This window comes from Mizuhopecten yessoensis, unplaced genomic scaffold (genome assembly GCF_002113885.1).
Source record: "Mizuhopecten yessoensis strain PY_sf001 unplaced genomic scaffold, ASM211388v2 scaffold429, whole genome shotgun sequence".
In the NCBI taxonomy this organism is placed as follows: Eukaryota; Metazoa; Mollusca; class Bivalvia; order Pectinida; family Pectinidae; genus Mizuhopecten; species Mizuhopecten yessoensis.
The window spans coordinates 98,986-101,491 of record NW_018403542.1 but is presented as its reverse complement, the minus strand read 5'-3'; the positions used below and the strand labels follow the sequence as shown (position 1 = coordinate 101,491).

The following is a 2,506-nucleotide window of genomic DNA, read 5'->3' as shown; positions in this document are numbered from 1 at the left end:
TGGATACAGATAGACACTAAGTAGTTGAGACATTGTACACGTTAGCTACAGATTGCCACTAAGTCGTTGAGACATTGTACTCGTTGGATACAGATAATAATAAAAATACAATATTTTCATTTAGCGCCCTGTCTTGCTAGCAAAAGCCTCTCTAAAGCGATTTACAGTACATAGATATACAACTAATACAATTAGCATATACATTAATCAATACAATTTTGAAGAATTCGCAGGAGCTGCCTTATCGGTCGCTAACAACTAGTCCTATGCCACCCGGCTAATATATCCGTATGTGTGTATGCCTACGTGTGTGCTTGTGATGTAATGTGTTATGTTTGTAGTGGGACCGTGCTTCCAACGGCATCATTTACAGTGCCACCCCACTTGAATGATACAGCACAGTTACCGCAACATCTATCCCAGACTAATGTATATTCCACCTGGGTTGCAGTTGTGTGGGCAGGAGAAAAACACTTTCTCTGAATATCCATGAGTACGACGACTTCGGGGATCGAACACCGGCCACCTGCGTTGAAAGTCTGAGTGTTAACCACTCGACCAATCCGTCCAATTCCAAGATACTAAGTAGTTGAGACATTGTACTCGTTGGATACAGATATTTTTTTTCTATAAGTCTGACGAATTCGCGTTACTTTTGAAATTCCAAAACATATAAAAAATATACATGTGCTAATTAAGAAAAATATGAATGCAATCTTTTCAAATTACTTAAGTAGCTCGTATAAAATTATCTTATCTTTAAAAAGTAAAATTTAAAGTGTAGCTAACATTATACATGTAGAAGGTTTATAAATATCAACAACATTTGAAGTAAAACCATAATATTTACCTCGCACGTCCAACTGTGTCGATTCCTGAAACTGCTCCAGTCCGTTGACCTTAATCTTTCCTTTTCATAATTCCTCACGTGACGTGTCTGAGCGGAGTGACCACAAGCTCGGCAGTGGAGCGTGGAATCATGAAGGAGAAAAACATCTTCATTTTTGTGTTTCCTCATATGCTGTCGTGTCAGTATTTATACACGCGTGTGGTAGTTGAGCAGACGACTGCTGCCCGCGTGCCCCGAGACGGAGTGAGTGAAAATATGGCATGGACATTTATATTTATTCATTACGATTGAGAGCAAATTGCTTTTCATTTTCGAAGTTTTAAATATTATTCTGCATTTTAACTGGTATGTGTTCTCTAGACCCCTGCAGATAAGGGGGAAATAAGCCTGCTTTATTCCAATGCATGTTGTCGCAGCAGGTAACTAATGTCGGCCACTGTCGAGTCACGTTTTGCTAAGGGAACATTAGGAAACCCAGACGGACTTGCTGCCCTCATTGTAACACTTGGGATCTTATACTCTTTCTTTCCCGATCACTTACTATTCAGTTAGAGGGTATCTCCATAATGGCACTTCGTCAGAAAAACAGAAACAAAATATTCTCGTGGTTCGTTTATGTCAATTATATATTTTTGTCAATGTCTACTTACTTATTCCAGTGAACTAAACCAGCGAATTAGAATCCTCACAACTATAGCAAAATATAGGAGTAAGTCTCTTTTGTAAAACTCACGGAATTGTTTTACTGTATGCGAATGAGAGAAAGGTGACGTACACGGTGCATGTTGATTAGCCAGACGTCATGGCAAAGCGACCGGTAGGGTTGCCATAGTTACTAGTCGAAATTGAAATTACGAACCGCCGGGTTGACCATGACACGTCATCAGTTTGATGATAGAGCGCCGGTGTTCGGGTGGCGCAGTGGATAGCGCACTCGCTTTCCGCAAAGACGGCCGACTTCACTTGCCCGATCGCATGGGTCACCTACCCGACTACGGGGGTTTTATGCGGGTACTCCGGTTTCCTCACACTTAAAGACTCCTTTCGTGTTTCCGTCTAGGCCAACATGAGTGATTAATATTTTTATAAAACGTCGGCGTAATAAAATTACATTACGTTCCATCAATGACCCTATCGCCATTAGAAACTTTCGCTATACCGGCCATATCCTCTAAGCCAGCCAGTCCGTGTATTACATTAGACCTTACGGGAGCCCCATCACGATCTGAGATAGTGTGGGAGTGATGAGGGATATCGTTACGGGCTCAGATTACAGACCCCGGGGAGAGAATATCCCAACAGACCCTCAGATAAACTCTACTTCAACTGGTTGATTTCTGTTGAATATTTCTATGTTCGAGTGGACATTGGTGCTTTATTGCGATTTGACTCAAACTAATTAGTCTTTTAACTTGTGCAATGCGAGAAAAAGCTATTAAATTTGAGTATGTAAAACATTGGACCATTAAACTTGAGAGAAGTCTATCCATTATCTCTTGTGAAAAAAAATATCAAAATCCGAATAGGCTATCTGGCGGCCATCGTTATTTTCCCATTCGTTCCAAAATGAAAAGGTACACAGCAATTCTACAGACCAGGTGAAAGAGGAAGATATGTCAGGTATTCCTTGCAAAACAGAGATAAATTAAACATCCA

At 40.6% G+C, this 2,506-nt stretch overlaps 1 protein-coding gene across 1 annotated transcript in view; it reads right to left on the bottom strand.

Moving 5' to 3' along the window:
* Nucleotides 1–1,027, bottom strand: part of LOC110448516 — a gene marked incomplete at its 3' end in the record, with an annotated part of 43,949 nt that extends 42,922 nt beyond the window's left edge. The window contains exon 1 of the mRNA XM_021494796.1: nt 851–1,027. The remainder of the gene's footprint in view (nt 1–850) is intronic.
* Between the last annotated feature and the right edge of the window lie 1,479 nt (nt 1,028–2,506).